A 23,865-nucleotide genomic window follows, 5' to 3' on the forward strand; every position below is an offset into this window, starting at 1 on the left:
CGGCATTCCTCGACGTCGAGCAAGTGGTGCCGCCCATGACCATTGAGGTCACCAGCGCTGACGGGAAGACCAAGTCTTAGACCCCCAACCCGGAGTTTGGCGTGTGGTATGCGCGCGATCAACAGGTATTCTCATATCTGCTGACCACGCTACCGGGCGAGATGGCCGTCCAGGTGGCAACTTGCCACACCACAACAGAGCTGTGGAACACCGTGCAGGGGATGCTGACGTCACAAACCCGAGCACAAACCGTCAACGTCAGGATCGCCCTCGCAAATCTTCAGAAGGGAAACTCCAAGATCACTGAGTACGTTGGTAAGGTCGGAACTCTCTGTGATGAACTTGTTGCTTCAGGGAAGAAGGTGGATGAAGAGGACGTTGTGTCCCACATCCTAGCTGGACTAGATGAGGAGTTCGACCCCATGGTGTCACCCATGTGCTCTCGGGTCGAGCCGGTCAAGGTCCCGGAGCTGTACTCGCAGCTTCTGAGCTTTGAAACCTGCATGAATCTTCGTGGTAGGTCCTCCCAGTCGTCTGCTAACGTAGTCAGTCGTGGGCGCTTCAACAACAAAAACGGCGGTGACAGTGGTGACCGCGGCCGTGGCAAGAAAGGCGGCGGCGGTGACCGCGGCCGCGACAACTCCTCCAGGCCACCTAACTGTGGAGGCAGCAGCGGTGGGGGTGGGAACTACAACAACAATCCCACCACCAAGTTGACGTGCCAGATCTGCGGCAAGGTGGGTCATCCAGCTTGGAAATGCTGGAAGCGCTATGACTTCGCCTACCAGGGAGGAGAAGAGCGCTCAGCGAACATGACCGCACTGCAGTATGGGGTGCACAACAACTGGTACATGGACAGTGGTGCCACCGACCATATCACCGGTGATCTAGAGAGGCTCACTGTGCGGGAGACACTAGTAGAAAAAAGGCCTAATGTGAAGCACATTAGTCCCGGTTTGTAGCTGAACCGACACTAACTAGGCGGGCAACGATCATTAGTACCGGTTCGTGGCGAACCTTTAGTACCGGTTCGTGCCACGAACCGGTACTAAAGACATGGTGGCAGGCTTGTGTCAGGCTGGGGCCCCACCAGCACCTTTAGTACCGGTTCGTTATATGAACCGGGACTAGAGATGCACCTTTAGTACCGGTTCGTATAACCAACCGGTACTAAAGGTCATCCTATATAAACCCCTTCGTCGAGCCCGAGCGCTCTGTTCTTCCCCTTTCCCCTCTCCTCTGTTTTCTTCCTCTTCCTCTCGAGCTCACACTCCATTTTTGCCAAAATTGTGAAGATTTGAAGGCACCCCATCCATCCAAGTGATCACAAAGGTTGGCAACTTTGTCCTTTCATATCTCATTGCTAGATTAGCTCTTGCAATGCTCTATGAGTATAGAGATTTGTGGGTTTTATTTTGGGAGGAATTATATGTGGTAGTATTTGATTTGTATGCAATTTGAGGTCAAAATAGCTCTTAGTTTGCATATGTAGGTGTGGTTTACTAAGTGCCTTCCCGTCTCCGTCGTAACCACCGTCGATCGCCCGCACCGTCCGGTCGCCGGCACCACCTTGTGGTGAGCCTCTTGTTCTTATCTTTTTTATATAAAAAATCATGTTTGTGTGATTTAGATATATAGTTACTCGTATAATTATCTTACCCGTACGTTGTTTGTTATACATAGTGCCATCGTTTTGATATCCGTCCCTGTCAGCCCTCGTCCGGGTTATGATTCGGATGTGGTATATTCTCTTTTATAACTATTTGTTGCATTTCGTGTTTATGACAAATTATGCCCATCAAGTTGACATAGATATTTTTATATAGGAGGTATGGGAACCGGAAATTCCAACCGGCCCTATTGTCGAGAGGTTAAATTTAGTTGAAAGAGAAAATGAGTATTTGGAAGAAAAATTGAAAAGAATTGAGGGGGAGAAGTGATACGTCTCCAACGTATCTATAATTTTTGATTGCTCCATGCTATATTATCTACAGTTTTGGACATTATTGGGCTTTATTATCCACTTTTATATTATTTTTGGGACTAACCTATTAACCGGAGGCCCAGCCCAGAATTGCTATTTTTTTGCCTGTTTTAGGGTTTTGAAGAAAAGGAATATCAAACGGAGTCCAAACGGAATGAAATCTTCGCGAACGTGATTTTTAGGACGATTATGATCCGGGAGACTTGGACCCTACGTCAAGAAAGAAAAGAGGAGGCCACGAGGTAGGGGGCGCGCCTGCCTACCCCAGGCGCGCCATCCACCCTCGTGGGCCCCCTGTTGCTCCACCGACGTACTCCTTCCTCCTATATATACCTACGTACCCCCAAACAATCAGATACGGAGCCAAAACCCTAATTCCACCGTCGCAACTTTCTGTATCCACGAGATCCCATCTTGGGGCCTGTTCCAGAGCTCCGCCGGAGGGGGCATCGATCACGGAGGGCTTCTACATCAACACCATAGCCCCTCCAATGAAGTGTGAGTAGTTTACCTCAGACCTACGGGTCCATAGTTAGTAGCTAGATGGCTTCTTCTCTCTTTTTGGATCTCAATACAATGTTCTCCCCCTCTCTTGTGGAGAACTATTCGATGTAATCTTCTTTTTGCGGTGTATTTGTTGAGATCGATGAATTGTGGGTTTATGATCAAGTCTATCTATGAATAATATTTGAATCTTCTCTAAATTCTTTTATGTATGATTGGTTATCTTTGCAAGTCTCTTCGAATTATCAGTTTGGTTTGGCCTACTAGATTGATCTTTCTTGCAATGGGAGAAGAGCTTAGCTTTGGGTTCAATCTTGCGGTGTCCTTTCCCAGTGACAGTAGGGGCAGGAAGGCACGTATTGTATTGTTGCCATCGAGGATAACAAGTTGGGGTTTTCTTCATATTGCATGAGTCTATTCTTCTACATCATGTCATCTTGCTTAAGGCGTTACTCTGTTTTTAACTTAATACTCTAGATGCATGCTAGATAGCGGTCGATGAGTGGAGTAATAGTAGTAGATGCAGGCAGGAGTCGGTCTACTTGTCTCAGACGTGATGCCTATATACATGATCATACCTAGATATTCTCATAACTATGCTCAATTCTGTCAATTGCTCAATAGTAATTTGTTCACCCATCGTAGAATACTTATGCTATCGAGAGAAGCCACTAGTGGAACCTATGGCCCCCGGGTCTATCTTCATCATATTAATCTCCTACTACTTAGTTATTTCCTTTGCTATTTTACTTTGCATCTTTATCACAAAATACCAAAAATATTATCTTATCATATCTATCAGATCTCATTCTCGTAAGTGGCCTTATAGGGATTTACAACCGCTATTTGCGTTGGTTGCGAGGATTTATTTGTTTTGTGCAGGTACGAGGGACTCGCGCGTAGCCTCCTACTGGATTGATACCTTGGTTCTCAAAAAATGAGGGAAATACTTACGCTACTTTGCTGCATCATCCCTTCCTCTTCGGGGAAAACCAACGCAGTGCTCAAGAGGTAGCAATAAGATGGAATTAGAGTTGCATGTTGCCGATGTCGTCGATGATCACAATATCGAGATGGAGAAAATGCGCTTGAAGATTAGAAAGAAAATATGCCATTGATAGTGAGGCTTGGTATCATTATGTTGTTGGATCAATTGTTACCTTAGTTGCGATCTCGATCGCATTTGTTGTTGCATTTAAATGCTTTAGCTAGAGAGTTATTTGTATGTTGCATTTAAGTGTTGTATGAAATTTATGTATGAACTTCTATTAATTTGATCTATTCGGTTCTGTGTAATGAAGATGATCTGGGAATGGATGTACGATGACCGATGCTCTCCCCAGTTCATTAATGGTGTGCAAACTTTTCTGCTTGCGGCTGAGGCAAATAAGCGGTCGGATGGTTTTATGCCTTGTCCATGTGCCAGCTGTAAGAATGATACCAATTACTCTAAGTCAAGAACCATTCACATCCACCTGTTTGAGTCCGTTTTCATGCCCCACTATAATGTTTGGGCCAAGCACGGAGAAAGGGGGGTTACGATGGAAGACAATGAAGAAGAAGAGGACGACGACAACTATCCTGGCCATGGGTTCCCTGAATACAATGGTACAACAATGGGGGAAGAAGCTGAGCCGGCAATGCGGAAAGAAGCTGAAGAAGAGGCCTCAGATGAGCCCGCTGATGATCTAGGTCGGGCCATTGCCGATGCAAAGAGAAACTGCGCAAGTTAAAAGGAGAAGAAGAAGTTGAAGCGCATGTTAGAGTATCATAAGAAATTGTTGTACCCGAATTGCGAAGCTGACAAGAAAAAGCTGGGCACCATACTGGAATTGCTGCAATGGAAGGCAGAGATTGGTGTAACTGACAAGGGATTTGTCAAGTTGCTGATAATGTTAAAGAAGATGCTTCCAAAGGACAATGAATTGCCCGAGAGTACGTACGAAGCAAAGAAGGTTGTCTGTCTAGGGTTAGAGGTGTAGAAGATGCATGCATGCCCTAATGACTGCATCCTCTACCACGGTGAGTGCGAGGATTTGAACGTGTGCCCGGTATGCGGTGCATTGCGCTATAAGATCAGCCGCGATGACCCTAGTGATGTCGAGGGCGAGCGCCCCAGGAAGAAGATTCCTGCCAAGGTGATGTGGTATGCTCCTATCATATCACGGTTGAAATGTTTGTTCCAAAACAAAAAAGCATGCCAAGTTGATGCGATGGCATAGAGAAGGTCGTAAGAAAGATGAGAAGCTGAGAGTACCCGCTGACGGGACGTAGTGGAGAAAAATCGAGAGAAAGTACTGGGTCCACTCTGCAATCGACGTGATGCACGTGACAAAGAATCTTTGCGTGACCCTGCTGGGCTTATTGGGCGTGTATGGGAAGACAAAAGATACACCGGAGGCACGGAAGGACCAGCAACGTATGCACGGAAAATACGGCATACATCAGGGTCATGCCAGCTACGCTCTTACCAAAGAAGAGAAGGAAATCTTCTTTGAGTGCCTGCTCAGTATGAAGGTGCCGTCTGGCTTCTCGTCGAATATAAAGGGAATAATAAATATGGCAGAGGAAAAGTTCCAGAACCAAAAGTCTCAGATTCCATGTCATCAATTTTCAACCCTTTATGATGTCATTTGCTATTTTTCATGCATTTACTGATTTTTTGAGCTAAACAACCCTGAAATTGAAAAGTACTACAAATGAACTCTGAAAAGGTTGAAAGTTGGCATGGTATCATCATTTCACCCACAGAGCATGTGCAAAAAAGTTGAGAGGGTTACGACAAAAATTGGATGCACTTCGTGTACAAAATGAACGGTCTCTTTCGAAGTATCAGGGTTTCAGACGAAAACTCATCTGTTACAAAGGCATTTTATTTTTTTGAACTTATTTCAACTGCAGACTTTTTGTGCGTTCAATATGCACCATTCGAAGCCACATCATCCATTTTCAACCCTTTCTGACGTCATTTGCTATTTTTCATGCATTTACTGATTTTATTTGAGCTAGATGACCCTGAAATTGAAAAGCAGTACAAATGAACTCCGAAAAGGTTTAAAGTTGGCATGGTATCATCATTTCATCCATATAGCATGTGCAAAAAAGTTGAGAGGGTTACGACAAAAACTGGATGCACTTTGTGTACAAAATAGACGATGTCTTTCAAAGTATCAGAGTTTCGGACGAAAACTCATATGTTACAAAAGGCATTTCATTTTTTTAAACTTATTTCAACTCTAGAATTTTTGTGCGTTCAGTATTCACCGTTCAAAGCCATGTCATCAATTTTCAACCATTTCTAACGTCATTTGCCATTTTTCATTCATTTACTGATTTTTTGAGCTAAATGACCCTGCAATTGAAAAGCAGTATAAATAAACTCGGAAAAGGTCGAAAGTTGGCATGGTATCATCATTTCACCCACATAACATGTGTAAAAAAGTTGAGAGGGTTACGGCAAAAAACTGGATGCACTTCGTGTATAAAATGGACGATCTTTTTCGAAGTATCAGGGTTTCGGACGAAAACTCATCTGTTACAAAGACATTTCATTTTTTAAATAACCTAAGTATTACCAAATTGAATATGATGATAAAACACACTAATATTAAATATAAGAAAAAAGAATCACTGAAAAATCTATTTTTACAGTTAAGTTATTCACAAACTAGTGATTCACACAAATTTCAAATAATTTAAATTTAAATTATTCAAATTTGAGAACTACTAGCACTAATAGAAAGTTTGTAATTTTTTGTATCTAAAGCAAAAATATTCACAAAGAAACTCTAAATACAACAAAAAACAACTCATAAATAAATAAAAGAAAGTAAATAAAGCAGAAAAGAAAAAAACTAAATAAAAAAGCCCGCCTACTGGGCCACAGCGACCTGCATACGACTAGAAACCCAGCCTGTAGTTGGGCCAGGATGCAGGCCCGCAAGGCCCAGAAGGCCCATAGGGCAGCGCGGCAGAGTTAGGCCCAGAAGCCTGCTATAGAGAGGAGCTTGAGGGAGCTACCGCACTATGGCTTATAAACTAGTGCGGACGCCCCTCGACTAGCGAGGTGTGACTATACTTGCCGCACTGCACCTGTGCCAGTGCACCCCTTTAGTACCGGGTTATGGCTCCAACCGGTACTAAAGGGGGGAGGGTCTTTAGTACCGGTTGGAGCCACCACCTGGTACTAAAGGGGTGCCCTTCCTGCCGCTTGGCCTGGTCAAATTTAACCTTTAGTACCGGTTGGTGGCTCCAGCCGATACTAAAGGTCAGTCCTATATATACAACACTTACGAAAATTTCAGTTTCATCTCCACTTCTCCTCTCTGCTTTGATGTCGCCGCCGCCCCGTCCCGCGCCGTCGCCGCCGCTGTCCCCGTCGCGCGCCGTCACTGTCACCGCCCTGGCCCGTCCCCGTCGCGCCTGCCCTGATTGACGTCGTCGCCACCCACGCCGTCCCACGATGTGCCGCCCGCCGCCCCCGACGCGCTGCCCACCGCCCCCGTCGCGCGCCGCCCCGCCCTCGAGCTCGCGCGCCGTCCTCGTCACCGTCACCGCCCCCGACGCCCCGCTATGAGCCCCTACCGCCATGGCCGCCCTCCCATAGCTAGATCAAACCCGCACACACACACATGCATTTTAGTTTTTTATAGTTTTAGTTATAGAAATGTTAGATGAATTTTACATATAGAAATGTTAGTTAGGTATAGAAATGTTAGATGATTTTTTTTTGTTTTCTATAGTTTTAGTTATATAAATGTTAGATGAATTTTAGATATAGAAATGTTAGATGAATTTTCTGTCTTTTTAGTTTTTTATAGTTTTAGTTATAAAATTTTTAGATGAATTTTAGATATAGAAATGTTAGTTAGATGAAAAGTTAAGGAATTTGATACTTTTAGTTATATATATATATAGTGTTATTATTCATCACCCAGGATGCAGAATAAGTTATTCTTCACCCGAGATAATCTTCCGATCATTTCATAATTAAATTACGTTTCAAATTCAAATAGTTACATTCGTATTGATTCACTACGTAAAATTTGACATAAGAAAAATAAAAATATAGGTCATAAGACAAGAAAATTTACAGTTTATGTGTATTTTAGACTATATTTTTACGTTTGTAATTTTACATAATATAAAATATTTTTTACGGCGATTATATATTTTCTTACGGTCCCTTTTTGCGTTGGAAATAAGACAAAACTTACGGAACGTAAAATTACGGTGCATTGATGGTAAAATAGAGAGGGGTGAAGAATAACTATTCCTCACCTAGGGTGACGAATAGCGCGACCCTATATATATATATATTACATATATAAATGTTGGATGCATGGTTTTTTTAGTTTTGTATACTTTTAGTTATAGAAATGTTAGATATATAAATGTTAATTCGAAATGTTATATTTTTAGTTTTTTATACGTGAATGATGCCCGACCCGCATCCTCGTCGTCGACCGTTCACGAGGACGTTTTGCTTCAGAGGAGCCATGTCCGGAACTGGGCTCCGCCGGCCTGGCACTGGGAGGTGCTACCTTCAGGGGCGCGCCGCTTGGTGAGAAATCCGGCCCCAGGTCCCGTCGTCGACCCTGAGTTCCTTTGGTGGCGTTCACGTGGGCCACTTTCGGTGCGGAGGGAGCTGACCCCGTCGAAGGTGGTACGTCGCCATGTCAGGGAGGAGACGAGCATGCCCGTCGCTACATGGCTGCTATGGACGTCAGGTTCTCCAATACCTGGCAGGTTCTTTGGGGATCTCACCCGAGCTATGATCCTGTGATGGTTCCTTTTCTTTGGGTGTCCACCGCCCGCGCCTCAGGAACCGCAAGTGAACTAGATTATTCTATAGTATTCGATCTAGATTAGCTAGTTAGCTAGTGATGTATTCAATAATATTCGATACGATGTATTCGAGATTATATATTATGCAATAATATTCGGGACGATGTTTTCAAGATTATATATATATATTCTTCGATAATATTCGAGACGATATATTCGAGATTATATTTGATGATGCATATTATGTACTATGATTCAGTTTTTTCTTATTGATTGCATGCATGCATTGTAATTTGAATACTAAATTGTTTTATATTTCTTCTAGATTAGTTAAATAAAAGCTATGGCAGACAATACCGGCAGAGAAGGAGAAGAGGCCCTGTTCGAGATCATACGCTCCCCTCACCGGCCAGATGATTAGAATGAAGAAGATGACGACTCCCAATATCTGAACAATACCGGGGCGGGTGATTTGATATTCAATCAAGACGACCGAATTAATGAAGTGCAGAACTATGATTATGATGACGAAGAAAATGTTGATCTTGAAATAACAAAGACCGATGAGGTATATTTATATAAGCAGGCATTTGGTGATCATCACATGTTTTAAATGATTTGTATATATATATATATATTAATGAATCGATCTTTCTTCTTTCAGCCCTCCGGATCGAGCAAATCTTCTACAGGCAGCAGGAAAGTGCGAGGCCCGACCAAAAAGTTGAAGGAGGACGTAGAGTACAACATCGATGCCATAAAACCTAATGGAGAACCAAGCCAGCCTAAGAACATTGCGAACAAGTTCGTTCGTCAGTGCAAAGTTTTTGTGAAGGACCAACTCCCGATCTCCATTCAAGAATGAAAAAGCCAGCAAAGCAACGTCCAGATCTTACTTTTGTTGACCAAAGAGCAAAAGATCTGCTTTGGGAATCTCTCATGGAACATTTCACCCTACCAGATCATTTCACAGATGCAGATGTGCAGATAGTCAAGGACGTTGCTCTTAGGAAGATGGTAATTGCATTCAACCCACAAGAAAACTATATGGGCAAGTACATCGATGGAGGAAAGATGACTCCAGAATTCACGGGAACACTGGAGAAGCAAAGAGATCACTGGGACAATTTCGTGAAATTCAAGGAATCATAATTAGCTAAGGAACGGCCGAGAGTAAACAAGCTCAATGCCGCGAAAAAGGAGCATTTCCATATGCTGGGGCCAGGTGGCTATGCGGTGGCCCGACCTAAGTGGGATAAGTCTGAGCAACGGATGCTGGATGTAGGGGTCACTCCAGTTACATTGAGCTGGCCTGACAGGTGCATGACTTGGTTTTACGCGCATGGGGGGAAGTTGACCAGTAGACAGGGCTGGTTTTGCAGAAGGCAAGTCTTAAAGGAGCCGACCTCGCTTTACTTGTTGCAATAGAAGAGGATCGAATGGGGGTGTTCACGCCCAACAGAGAGAACGCCGAGCTTACACATGCCCTGGGAAATCCTGAACACCCGAGAAGAACATGAGGCAAAGGCGTTATTCCGTGGTATGAGGGGTTTGCAGACTGGAACGCCGACTATAGAATCCGCGCGATAAAGAAGATGGAGGAGGAGAAGAAGAGGAAGCTAGAGGAGGAACAGAGGAAGCAGGAAGTAGAACACCTTAAAGGCCTAGAATCAAAGCACGCGGAGTTGGCACTCCAATTCCAGCAGCAGCAGCAGATCTACTCACTTAGCCAAGAAATGGGGTCTCAGCAGCGGCAGCAGCTAGCGGATGATCCAGCAATGGATAGCACCGTCCCATCCATGTCGAGAAGCAGCGTGGGTTCCGCCCCGGGCGAGGCACTGCTGGACAGATACTCTGTGGATGACATCATGGAGAACACTAATTGTGAGCTACACTTGAAAATGAAGAACATATCCATGAAGGTGGCGAACGTCATTGCTTATACAAATCCCCCCGAATCAACCTTCCATTGCAACCCGATTCTAGCTGGCTATGCTCGTGTCGTGGTTGATGAAGTGGTGGACCAATATTCGGGGCTAGAGCTTGACATTCCTGGAGGTGACGAGGAGCACACACTAGGAGAGGCCATACATCGTATCATCCAATAGAGAAAGGATTGCATCATCTTTCCAAGGCCACCGACACCGCGTCAGCCGACTCCTCCTCAAAGTCCGCCACCGCGTCAGGAGACTCCTGCTCCTCCAAGTCATCAGCCACCGCCTCAGCACAGTCCTGCTCCTTCAAGTCCGCCAACGCGTTAGGCCACTCCTCCTCCTCCAAGTCCAGCACCGCGTTAGGCCACTCCTCCTACTCCAAGTCCAGCACTGCATCAGCCTACTCCTCCTCCTCCTCCAAGTCAGGCACATAGCCGTCTCCGCCACCTCAGCAAAAGCGGAAGAGAGCCGCTGCAACTATGGTGCGTAGCGGTACAAGTCAAGGTACATGATCAGGTAAAGGAGGCAAGCGATTTCAATATGGTCCAAGCAGCTTGACGCCTCTGCGGAAGAGGCCTTACGACCTAACTGCGGAGGAAAACGAAGCCGAAGTGCGATCCCAATTGGACGCCCATTTTGGACCAAAACTGGCACCACCGCCAATGGAGAAAGTGCCTGAGCATTTCGTTGACCACTTTATTCGTATGGCTGAAGCACCACCTCCCAAGCCCATTAACCCAGACAATGCGCGCCAAATCATAAAGGCACATCGAGCACAACAAAAGAAGGAGTCAAGATCGAGCTCGAGTCAAGCAGCTAGCAAAAAGCGGGAAAACTATTCCCCAGCTGGGAGAACAGGCGGTGCAATCGATCCCCCCGCTCATTGTACCAACACATGCAAGTACCGGCGCCGATCAGCTAGTCATAACTAACGAGCATAGAAGGCAGGCTGTAGAGCTCGGTATCACTGTTTATCAACTCGTAGAGATCGAGCCCATGGATACTCTTAGAGAGGAGGACATAAAACGGAAATATGTTCGGGGCGAACCTTTGGTCAAGCCTGAGGAGGTCAAGAAACTCTCAACGAGAATGTATGAATTGCATCAATGGTACATGGAAATTACCAAGACTATTAATCGAGAGTCCCTCATGGTGAATTCAAGGAAGAGCATTACTTCCATGACACAGCTCTGTCCGTTGAGTATACAGAACTGTTTCAATTATTCAATCAAGACGCACTCGACAAATCTATCGTCATTTGCTATTGTCTGTAAGTGATTTCTTTTTGTAATTTAAGTCTCAAGCTAGCTGTAGTGCTCGTTGATCATTACCTGTAATTATCCTCACTATATTCTTTTGTGTGGTATTATGCAGGATGAAGATGTATGAAATGAAAAAAGCTGGACGCTATGGCATTGGGTTCATTGACCAAAATACCATCAATGAAGAGACATGGACATATGAATGGTATAAAGAAGAAGTAGAGAAAAACATGCTAGAGTTCTTGAAGCGCCTCAATACCAATCGAGATATACTACTTCCTTACAACTTCCTATGAGTCACACTGTCTTCTACTACAAATTCTGTTTTTGCTTACTAGCTAGATGTTAATAAGGGTATAGGGTTTAGGGTAGTTGATGAGTGTTATGCACATGCCCGCTTAATTTATACATGCAAACGCATGAGCATGCAGTTACCACTTGATCTTGTTAGTCATTAAAGTTGAAGAAGGAACGGTTGAAGTACTGGACTCACTACTTAAAGAACCTACTGACTACTCAATCATGAAGGGGATAGTCAACAGGTAATTTCAATCATTATTGAACTATATGTCGGCCTATTTAGTTTGTCATTTCCTGATATCAACTAATTAATTACTCCTTTATTCATTTTCTTTGCCAGTGGGCAGGGCTTCGCAAAAGTTCATCAAAACGGTTCCACGCAAATGGAAACAAAAGCTGCATTGGTTTCGACCCAAGGTAAGTAATTAAGTATAGTACTAGCAAGCTACCATCTCTTTAATTCTAGTTTCAATACCATTAATTATCATGCTTGATTAATAATTATCTGATTGAATTCTATTCTCGTAAAGGCCATGAAGCGGGTGTCGGGGACTGATTTATGTGCATAGTATGTTTGCGAGAACATTCGCATGATGGCGTCCGAAAGGACCAAATCTCCTAGGCAAGTATTCACAATTTTTACATCATTCTCGGTATCTAATTGTTGGAAATATGCCCTAGAGGCAATAATAAATTGATTATTATTATATTTCCTTGTTCATGATAATCGTTTATTATCCATGCTAGAATTGTATTGATAGGAAACTCAGATACATGTGTGGATACATAGACAACACCATGTCCCTAGTAAGCCTCTAGTTGACTAGCTCGTTGATCAATAGATGGTTACGGTTTCCTGACCATGGACATTGGATGTCGTTGATAACGGGATCACATCATTAGGAGAATGATGTGATGGACAAGACCCAATCCTAAGCATAGCACTAGATCGTGTAGTTCGTATGCTAAAGCTTTTCTAATGTCAAGTATCATTTCCTTAGACCATGAGATTGTGCAACTCCCGGATACCGTAGGAATACTTTGGGTGTGCCAAACGTCACAACGTAACTGGGTGACTATAAAGGTACACTACAGGTATCTCCGAAAGTGTCTGTTGGGTTGGCACGAATCGAGACTAGGATTTGTCACTCCGTGTGACGGAGAGGTGTCTCTGGGCCCACTCGGTAGGACATCATCATAATGTGCACAATGTGATCAAGGAGTTGATCACGGGATGATGTGTTACGGAACAAGTAAAGAGACTTGCCGGTAACGAGATTGAACAAGGTATCGGGATACCGACGATCGAATCTCCGGCAAGTACAATACTGCTAGAGAAAGGGAATTGTATACGGGATTGATCGAATCCTCAACATCGTGGTTCATCCGATGAGATCATCGTGGAACATGTGGGAACCAACATGGGTATCCAGATCCCGCTGTTGGTTATTGACCGGAGAACATCTCGGTCATGTCTGCATGGTTCCCGAACCCGTAGGGTCTACACACTTAAGGTTCGATGACGCTAGGGTTATAAAGGAAGTTTGTATGTGGTTACCGAATGTTGTTCGGAGTCCCAGATGAGATCCTGGACGTCACGAGGAGTTCCGGAATGGTTCGGTGGTAAAGATTTATATATGGGAAGTCCTGTTTTGGTCATCGGAAAAGTTTCGGGGTTTATCGGTAACGTACCGGGACCACCGGGAGGGTCCCGGGGGTCCACCAAGTGGGGCCACCAGCCCGGGAGGGCTTCATGGGCCAAGTGTGGAAGGGGACCAGCCCCAGGTGGGCTGGTGCGCCCCCCACAAGGTCCCATGGTGCAAGGGAGAGGAGAAGGGGGCAAACCCTAGGGCAGATGGGCCCTAAGGCCCATCCTGGTGCGCCTCCCTCTCCCCCTCCCCCTTGGCCGCCCCCCTTAGATGGGATCTAGGCTGGCTGCCACCCCTAGGGGTGGAAACTCTAAAGGGGGCGCAGCCCCTCCCCTTCCCCTATATATAGTTGAGGTTTGGGCTGCTCATAACACGCGAGTTCCTCTCCTCTATATGACGCAGCCCTGCATCTCTCCTTCCTCCTCTCCCGCGGTGCTTGGCGAAGCCCTGCGGGATAGCCACGCTCCTCCATCACCACCACGCCATTGTGCTGCTGCTGGATGGAGTCTTCCTCAACCTCTCCCTCTCTCCTTGCTGGATCAAGGCATGGGAGACGTCGTCGGGCTGTACGTGTGTTGAACGCGGAGGTGCCGTCCGTTCGGCACTAGGATCTCCGGTGATTTGGATCACGACGAGTACGACTCCTTCAACCCCGTTCTCTTGAACGCTTCCGCATAGCGATCTACAAGGGTATGTAGATGCACTCTCCTTCCCCTCGTTGCTGGTTTCTCCATAGATAGATCTTGGTGACACGTAGGAAAATTTTGAATTTCTGCTACGTTCCCCAACAGTGGCATCATGAGCTAGGTCTATGCGTAGTTTCTATGCACGAGTAGAACACAAAGTAGTTGTGGGCGTTGATTTTGTTCAATATGCTTGCCGTTACTAGTCTTATCTTGATTCGGTGGCATCGTGGGATGAAGCGGCCTGGACCAACCTTACACGTACGCTTACGTGAGACCGGTTCCACCGACTGACATGCACTAGTTGCATTAGGTGGCTGGCGGGTGTCTGTCTCTCCCACTTTAGTCGGATCGGATTCGATGAAAAGGGTCCTTATGAAGGGTAAATAGCAATTGGCATATCACGTTGTGGTTTTTGCGTAGGTAAGAAACGTTCTTGCTAGAAACCCATAGCAGCCACGTAAAACATGCAAACAACAATTAGAGGACGTCTAACTTGTTTTTGCAGGTTATGCTATGTGATGTGATATGGCCAAAAGGATGTGATGAATGATATATGTGATGTATGAGATTGATCATGTTCTTGTAATAGGAATCACGACTTGCATGTCGATGAGTATGACAACCGGCAGGAGCCATAGGAGTTGTCTTTATTAATCGTATGACCTGCGTGTCAACATAAACGTCATGTAATTACTTTACTTTATTGCTAACCGTTAGCTGTAGTAGTAGAAGTAATAGATGACGTGACAACTTCATGGAGACACGATGATGGAGATCATGATGATGGAGATCATGGTGTCATGCCGGTGACGTTGATGATCATGGAGCCCCGAAGAGGGAGATCAAAAGGAGCAATATGATATTGGCCATATCATGTCACTATTTGATTGCATGTGATGTTTATCATGTTTTTGCATCTTGTTTACTTAGAACGACGGTAGTAAATAATATGATCCCTCATAATAATTTCAAGAAAGTATTCCCCCTAACTGTGCACCATTGCGACAGTTCGTTGTTTCGAAGCACCACGTGATGATCGGGTGTGATAGATTCTAACGTTCACATACAACGGGTGTAAGACAGATTTACACACGCGAAACACTTAGGTTGACTTGACGAGCCTAGCATGTGTACAGACATGGCCTCGGAACACAGGAGACCGAAAGGTCGAGCATGAGTCGTATAGAAGATACGATCAACATGAAGATGTTCACCGATGTTGACTAGTCCGTCTCACGTGATGATCGGACACGGCCTAGTTGACTCGGATCATGTAATCACTTAGATGACTAGAGGGATGTCTATCTAAGTGGGAGTTCATAAGATGAACTTAATTATCCTGAACATAGTCAAAAGGTCTTCGCAAATTATGTCGTAGCTCGCGCTTCAGTTCTACTGTTTAGATATGTTCCTAGAGAAAATTTAGTTGAAAGTTGATAGTAGCAATTATGCGGACTAGGCCGTAAACTGAGGATTGTCCTCATTGCTTCATAGAAGGCTTATGTCCTTAATGCACCGCTCAGTGTGCTGAACCTCGAACGTCGTCTGTGGATGTTGCGAACATCTGACATACACATTTTTATAACTACGTGATAGTTCAGTTAAACGGTTTAGAGTTGAGGCACCGAAGACGTTTTGAAACGTCGTGAAACATATGAGATGTTTCGAGGGCTGAAATTGGGATTTCAGGCTCGTGCCCACGTCAAGAGGTATAAGACCTCCGACGATTTTCTTAGCCTGCAAACTAAGGGAGAAAAGCTCAATTGTTGAGCTTGTGCTCAGATTGTCTGAGTACAACAATCATTTGAATCGAGTGGGAGTTGATCTTCCAGATGAGATAGTGATGTTTCTCCAAAGTGATTACCACCAAGCTGCTAGAGCTTCGTGATGAACTATAATATATCAAGGACATATATGATGATCCTTCAGATATTCGCGATGTTTGACACCACAAAAGTAGAAATCAAGAAGGAGCATCAATTGTTGATGGTTGGTGAAACCACTAGTTTCAAGAAGGGCAAGGGCAAAAAAAGGGGATACTTCATGAAACAGCAATTTTTCAGCTGCTGCTCTAGTGAAGAAACCCAAGGTTGAACCCAAACCCGAGACTAAGTGCTTCTGTAATAAAGGGAACAGCCACTGGAGCAGAATTACCCTAGATACTTGGTAGATAAGAAGGCTGGCAAGGTCGATAGAAGTATATTGGATATACATTGTGTTGATGTGTACTTTACTAGTACTCCTAGTAGCACCAGGGTATTAGATACCGGTTCGGTTGCTAAGTGTTAGTAACTCGAAATAAAAGCTACGGAATAAACGGAGACTAGCTAAAGGTGAGATGACGATATGTGTCGGAAGTATTTCCAAGGTTGATCAAATATCGTACGCTCCCTCTACCATCGAGATTGGTGTTTGCGTTGAGCATAGACATGATTGGATTATGTCTATCGCAATACGGTTATTCATTTAAAGAGAATAATGGTTACTTTGTTTATTTGAATAATACCTTCAATGGTCTTACACCTGAAATGAATGGTTTATTGAATCTCGATCGTAGTGATACACATGTTCATGCCAAAAGACAGTAATGATAGTGCCACCTACTTGTGGCACTGCCACGTAAGTCATATCGGTATAAAACGCATGAAGAAGCTCCATGTTGATGGATCTTTGGGCTCACTCGTTTTGAAAGGTTTGAGACATGCGAACCATGTCTATTTGTGTATATGCATGAAGAAACTCCATGCAAATGGACCGTTTGGACTCACTTGATTTTGAATCACTTGAGACATGCAAATCATACCACATGGGCAAGATGACTGAAAGCCTCGTTTTCAGTAAAATGGAACTGGAAAGCAACTTGTTGGAAGTAATACATTTTGATGTGTGCAGTCCAATGAGTGCTGAGGCATGTAGTGGATATCGTTATGTTCTTACTTCACAGATGATTTGAGTAGATGTTGAGTATATTTACTTGATGAATCACGAGTCTGAATTATTGAAAGGTTCAAGTAATTTCAGGGTGAAGTTGAAAGATCGTCGTGACAAGAGGATAAAAGATCTATGATATGATCATAGAGATGAATATCTGAATTACGAGTTTGGCACAAAATTAAGACATTGTGGAAATTGTTTCACAACTAATACAGCCTGGAACACCATAGTGTGATGGTGTGTCCGAACATCATAACTGCACCCTATTGGATATGATGCATACCATGATGTCTCTTATCGAATTACCACGATAGTTTATGGGTTAGGCATTAAAGACAACCACATTCACTTTAAATAGGGCACCACGTAATTCCGATGAGATGACACCGTATGAACTATGGTTTAGGGAAACCTAAGCTGTCATTTCTTAAAAGTTTGGGGCTGCGACGCTTATGTGAAAAAGTTTCAGGCTGATAAGCTCGAACCCAAAGCGGATAAATGCATCTTCATAGGACACCCAAAACAGTTGGGTATACCTCCTGTCTCAGATCCGAAAGCAATAAGGGATTGTTTCTAGAATCGGGTCCTTTCTCGAGGAAAAGTTTCTCTCAAAAGAATTGAGTGGGAGGATGGTGGAGACTTGATGAGGTTATTGAACCGTCTCTTCAACTAGTGTGTGGCAGGGCACAGGAAGTTGTTCCTGTGGCACCTACACCAATTGAAGTGGAAACTTATGATAGTGATCATGAAACTTCAGATCAAGTCACTACCAAACCTCGTGGGATGACAAGGATGCGTACTACTTCAGAGTGGTACGTAATCCTGTCTTGGAAGTCATGTTGCTAGACAACAATGAACCTACGAGCTATGGAGAAGCGATGGTGGGCCTGGATTCCAAAATGGCTCGAGGCCATATAATCCGAGAGAGGATCCATATATGAAAAACAAAGTGTAGACTTTGGGAGAACTACTTGATGGTCGTAAGGCTGTTAGGTACATATGGATTTTAAAAGGAAGACGGACAATGATGGTAAATGTCACCATTAAGAAAGCTCGACTTGTCATTAAGATGTTTTCCGACAAGTTCAAGGAGTTGACTACGATGAGACTTTCTCACTCGTAGCGATGCTAAGAGTCTGTTGGAATTATATTAGCGATTACTGCATTATTTATGAAATCTTGCAGATAGGATGTTAAACATTGTTTCCTCGACGATTTTCTTGAGGAAAGGTTGTATGTGATACAACCAGAAGGATTTTGTCAATCCTGAAAGATGCTAATAAGTATGCAAAGCTCCAGCAATCCTTCTAAGGACTGGAGTAAGCATCTCGGAGTTGGAATGTATGCTTTGATGAGATGATCAAAGATTTTGGGTGTATAAAAAGTTTATGAGAAACTTGTATTTCCAAAGAAGTGAGTGGGAGCACTGTAGAATTTCTGGAAAGCATATAGGGTTATTTGGAAAGTGTGTTTCAATGGAAAGCCTGGATTAAGCTACTTGAGCATTGAGCATCAAGATCTATAAGGATAGATCAAAACGCTTAAATGGTACTTTCAAATGAGCACATTCCTTTACATGATCTTGAAGGTGGTCAAGATGAATCAGTCAAAGAAGGAGTTCTTGCCTGAGTTGTAAGGTATGAAGTTAAGACTTAAAGCTCGACCACGGCAGAATAGAGAGAAAGGACGAAGGTCGTCCCCTATGCTTAAGACATAGGCTCTATAGTATGCTATGCTGTGTATCGCACCTGAAGTGTGCCTTGCCATGAGTCACTCAAGGGGTACAAGAGTGATCCAAGAATGGATCACAGGACAGCGGTCAAAGTTATCCTTAGTAACTAGTGGACTAAGGAATTTTCTCGATTATGGAGGTGGTAAAAGAGTTCGTCGTAAAGGGTTACGCCGATGCAAACTTTGACACTAATCCAGATTATTCTGAGTAGTAAACTGGATTCGTATAGTAGAACAGTTATTTGGAATAGCTCCAAATAGAGCGTGGTAGCTGCATCTAGAAGATGACATAGAAATTTGTGAAGTACATACGGATCTGAATGTTTCAGACCCGTTGACTATAACCTCTCTCACAAGCATAACATGATCAAACCTAGATCTCATCGAGTGTTAATCACATGGTAAATGTGAACTAGATTATTGGCTCTAGTAAACTCTTTGGGTGTTAGTCACATGGGGATGTGACCTTGAGTGTTAATCACATATCGATGTGAACTAGATTATTGACTCTAGTGCAAGTGGGAGACTGTTGGAAATATGCCCTAGAGGCAATAATAAATTGATTATTATTATATTTCCTTGTTCATGATAATCGTTTATTATCCATGCTAGAATTGTATTGATAGGAAACTCAGATACATGTGTGGATACATAGACAACACCATGTCCCTAGTAAGCCTCTAGTTGACTAGCTCGTTGATCAATAGATGGTTATGGTTTCCTGACCATGGACATTGGATGTCATTGATAACGGGATCACATCATTAGGAGAATGATGTGATGGACAAGACCCAATCCTAAGCATAGCACTAGATCGTGTAGTTCGTATGCTAAAGCTTTTCTAATGTCAAGTATCATTTCCTTAGACCATGAGATTGTGCAACTCCCAGATACCGTAGGAATACTTTGGGTGTGCCAAACGTCACAACATAACTGGGTGACTATAAAGGTACACTACAGGTATCTCCGAAAGTGTCTGTTGGGTTGGCACGAATCGAGACTGGGATTTGTCACTCCGTGTGACGGAGAGGTGTCTCTGGGCCCACTCGGTAGGACATCATCATAATGTGCACAATGTGATCAAGGAGTTGATCACGAGATTATGTGTTACGGAACGAGTAAAGAGACTTGCTGGTAACGAGATTGAACAAGGTATCGGGATACCGACGATCGAATCTCGGGCAAGTACAATACCGCTAGACAAAGGGAATTGTATACGGGATTGATCGAATCCTCGACATCGTGGTTCATCCGATGAGATCATCGTGGAACATGTGGGAACCAACATGGGTATCCAGATCCCGCTGTTGGTTATTGACCGGAGAACGTCTCGGTCATGTCTGCATGGTTCCCGAACCCGTAGGGTCTACACACTTAAGGTTCAATGACACTAGGGTTATAAAGGAAGTTTGTATGTGGTTACCGAATGTTGTTCGGAGTCCCGGATGAGATCCCGGACGTCACGAGGAGTTCCGGAATGGTCCGGAGGTAAAGATTTATATATGGGAAGTCCTGTTTTGGTCACCGGAAAAGTTTCGGGGTTTATCGGTAACGTACCGGGACCACCGGGAGGGTCCCGAGGGTCCACCAAGTGGGGCCACCAGCCCCAAAGGGCTTCATGGGCTAAGTGTGGAAGGGGACCAGCCCCAGGTGGGCTGGTGCGCCGCCCCCCCACAAGGGCCCAAGGCGCAAGGGAGAGGAGAAGGGGGCAAACCCTAGGGCAGATGGGCCCTAAGGCCCATCCTGGTGCGCCTCCCTCTCCCCCTCCCCCTTGGCCACCCCCCTTAGATGGGACCTAGGCTGGCCGCCACCCCTAGGGGTGGAAACCCTAAAGGGGGCGCAGCCCCTCCCCTTCCCCTATATATAGGTTGAGGTTTGGGCTGCTCATAACACGCGAGTTCCTCTCCTCTATATGACGCAGCCCTGCATCTCTCCTTCCTCCTCTCCCGCGGTGCTTGGTGAAGCCCTGCAGGATAGCCACGCTCCTCCATCACCACCACGCCGTTGTGCTGCTGCTGGATGGAGTCTTCCTCAACCTCTCCCTCTCTCCTTGCTGGATCAAGGCATGGGAGACGTCGTCGGGCTGTACGTGTGTTGAACGCGGAGGTGCCGTCCGTTCGGCACTAGGATCTCCGGTGATTTGGATCACGACGAGTACGACTCCTTCAACCCCGTTCTCTTGAACGCTTCCGCATAGCGATCTACAAGGGTATGTAGATGCACTCTCCTTCCCTACGTTGCTGGTTTCTCCATAGATAGATCTTGTTGACACGTAGGAAAATTTTGAATTTCTGCTACGTTCCCCAACACTAATCACACAACTAATACATGCATATTAATCTCCTTCTTAAAAGTTCAATGAGGTGCGGGATAAGCTCCTACCGGAGGATCGCGTAGGAGCAATTCAAGAGGAAATAGCGGGATTTTTGCTCGACCAGATCATAGATCCCAAAGGAGAATACCATTACCCGCTACCGCAGTAATGCCTCCATGTAGGTGAAATTGTATATACCAAATTGTATATGTATACATGTGTATGTGTGAATGATGGTGCAAGACATTCGATGATATATATATATATATATGATCGATTCTACGAGAAATTCTATTTATATATATGCATAACGTGTACAATATGTAGTATCGTAAAATACCAGCAAATGAAAAAAAATTAAATGGAAAACACAAAATTAAAGGAAAAAGAAATCATGAACCCCAAACCCCCCAAACGTTCTAGTAATGGTTGGTGTTACCAACCGGTACTAAAGGTCTCCCCACCCCCTGCGCTAGCTCGTGCCACGTGGTGCCCCTTCAGTGGCGGTTCGTGTTGAACCCGTACTAAAGGGGGGGGACCTTTTGTGCCGGTTACAGAACCGACACTAATGGGCCTTACGAACCGGTGATGCAGCCCGGTTCTGCACTAGTGAGAGGTACACTGGCAACGACCAAATTCACGTAGCCAACGGGTCGGGTATGGCTATTGATCACATTGGTCACACAACTATTTCAACTCGAGGTCGTGATCTATATCTCAACAATGTTCTTCACATTTTGGATGCTACAAATAATCTAATCTCAGCAAGCAAACTTGCTCTTGATAATGACACCTTTGTTGGAATTCACCCTCATTTTTTCTTGTCAAGGATATGGAAACGAGGAAGGTTCTACTTCGAGGCAGGGATAGGAAAGGTCTCTATCCTGTCAAGCACGTCGGAACCAACGTCAAGAAGCAAGTTCTAAGTGTCACCAAACCATCTTCGGATTGGTGGCACCGACGTTTTGGTCACCCATCTTCCATCCTTGGTAGTAAGATCATTAGTAAAAGAAACTCCCGTGTGCTAGTAGTGATGACAATAAACTTGTATGTGACTCCTGTCAAAAAGGCAAAAGTCACCAGTTACCTTATCCTCAATCTATGAGTGAATCAAAATTTCCTTTGGAGCATAATTTCTCCGATGTTCACTAGTAGAAAAAGGGCCATTGGAACGGGTTCGTAAGGCCCATCTGTCCCGGTTGGCGAACCGAGACTAAAGGGTCATTACTAATTCCCTAGGCCTTTAGTCCCGGTTCTTACATGAACCGGGATAGATGGGCCTCCATGTGGCCGCAGCGGCGAGCCCAGGCAGGAGGGCCTTTGGTCCCAGTTGGCAACCGGGACCAAAAGGCATCCACACGTCAGTAGCTGGCAGGAGCTGAGGTTTTTGTTTTTTTGAAAGGGGTGGTTTAGGGGTTTTGGGGGTTAATTTAGGTTGTTAGCTAGCTAATAGAGAGAAGTGCCCTCTCTTATCTCTATGCTTGGTTTACAAACGCTACTGCTATGCCTAAACATGGCTTAGATTGAAGTGAAGGCAATATGTGGTGCATGTCGAAAGTAATACTAATCCTAATTAACTTGATCAAGTTTGGATTGTACTACTTTCGACATGCACAACATGCATGTTGCCTTCACTTCAATCCAATTCATGTTCATTTCACCCACTGATATATAACTCTTCATGCTCGCATCATGCATCTTCATAATAACAAGTCCTACTAATCATCATCATACAACTTCTACTCGTTATTAATAACAAGCCATACGATCATCATCCTCATAGCCATCGAACCAACCCTACTTAATTGTTCTTAGCACATGATCATCAATATTAGGTAGGACCTAAATACCCTCTTTAAGGTAAAATAGCATAAAACAATATAGACCCCAACTCTCCATTATGGAGAATGGAGATCATCCTGTCTCCAATTCTTGCGCTTCGCTTCCTTTTGCTTCCAAGAACCTCTCCTTACGACTGTCCATACATTTTTCCATTCTTTAATTAGCATTTCTCCACTTCTTTTGGAAATCTGGTATGGACAGTTCAGATTCGTAGGATGACCTGGATGTATGTTCAAAACATCAAGGCTACCATTCTGAATACATCAAATGAGGCACACAATCCATCGGGGTTCTCTGTTGAAAAACATAGTAATAACTTCATAGTTAGCAATGATGTACTAGTTTTAGAAGTATGCAAAAGATGCACGGATGTCGTAATAGTAAAAAATCTTACCAGGGCATCTCCATGGTAGTTACCGTGGTTCAACACATGCACTAGTGGCACGTATTGACCATAATGTTGAGGAGTTTGATTGTAGATATTGTAATTCTCAATATGAGTACAAAATGCGATCAGATGATTTTTCTCCTGATAAGTTAATTCGGAGCCATCAGTGTAGTGGGTTTTGTCTACCATCTTCCGCACAATCTTTGAACAATGAAATAAGTTGTCAACTATTTTGAAATAAACAATATAAATTAGTTAATAACTATGTTTGAGAAACTCACACAGCGGTAGAATTGGAGGCGTATCAACAAGGACCCAAATGTCCATATTGTCTTGCTCGATTTCAGGATCACCAAGGTCCATGGCGACAAGCATATCCTCTTGAAAACCATACATCTTGCAAAGTGCTTCCCATTTTTTGCAACCAAAATGGGTTACGCTCTTAGAATTGTATAGTTTTACTTCAAAATCCATTCCATGATGGGTCCTTAGGTGAATTTTCTTTGTTTCCATCCTTTCATGGTCTTCAAAACCCATCCTCTCCAAGACA

The 23,865-nt window shown here is 44.2% G+C and overlaps 1 pseudogene; it reads left to right on the forward strand.

The window, feature by feature from the left end:
* Positions 1–359: 359 nt before the first annotated feature.
* Positions 360–498, forward strand: LOC125511837 (annotated as a pseudogene).
* The last annotated feature ends 23,367 nt before the right edge of the window (positions 499–23,865 follow it).

Source organism: Triticum urartu, chromosome 5 (genome assembly GCF_003073215.2).
Source record: "Triticum urartu cultivar G1812 chromosome 5, Tu2.1, whole genome shotgun sequence".
Lineage (NCBI taxonomy): Eukaryota > Viridiplantae > Streptophyta > Magnoliopsida > Poales > Poaceae > Triticum > Triticum urartu.